The sequence below is a fragment of the Musa acuminata genome, unplaced genomic scaffold (genome assembly GCF_036884655.1).
Source record: "Musa acuminata AAA Group cultivar baxijiao unplaced genomic scaffold, Cavendish_Baxijiao_AAA HiC_scaffold_567, whole genome shotgun sequence".
Lineage (NCBI taxonomy): Eukaryota > Viridiplantae > Streptophyta > Magnoliopsida > Zingiberales > Musaceae > Musa > Musa acuminata.
The window spans coordinates 42,501-43,267 of record NW_027020807.1 but is presented as its reverse complement, the minus strand read 5'-3'; positions in this window follow the sequence as shown (position 1 = coordinate 43,267).

Sequence of the window (767 nt, the reverse complement as noted above, 5' to 3'; positions counted from 1 at the left end):
ATCCTATATCTATCTATATGAAGAAGAGATCAGAAGGGGATTCTTATTGTACAAATGGTACTTCGAACTTGGAACGAGCATGAAGAAATTAACGATACTTCTTTATCTTTTGAGTTGTTCTGCCGGATCGGTCGCTCAAGATCTTTGGTCTTCACCCGGACCTGATGAAAAAAATTGGATCACTTCTTATAGATTCGTTGAGAATGATTCTGATCTAGTTCATGGCCTATTAGAAGTAGAAGGCGCTCTGGTGGGACCCTCACGGACAGAAAAAGATTGCAGTCAGTTTGATAATAATCGAGTGACATTACTTCTTCGGTCCGAACAGTTAGATATGATGCAAAACAGATCTTGTTCTATCGTTGATCAGAGATTTCTATATGAAAAATACGAATCGGAGTTTGAAGAAGAGGAAGAGGTCGTCGACCTGCAACAGATAAAGGAGGATTTATTCAATCACATAGTTTGGGCTCCTAGAATATGGCGCCCTTGTGGCAAACTATGTGATTGTATTGAAAAGCCCACTTTTCTCTATCGGGCTCGGGGCAAGCGGACCTTTTATCATGAAGAGGATGAGTATCATGAAGAGGATGAGTATCATGAAGAGGATGAGCTTCAAGAGAATGATTCGGAGTTCTTGCAGAGTGAAACCATGCAGTACCAGACACGAGATAGATCTTCCAAAGAACAAGGCTTTTTTCGAGTAAGCCAATTCATTTGGGACCCTGCGGATCCATTCTTTTTCCTATTCAAAGATCAGCCCTTTG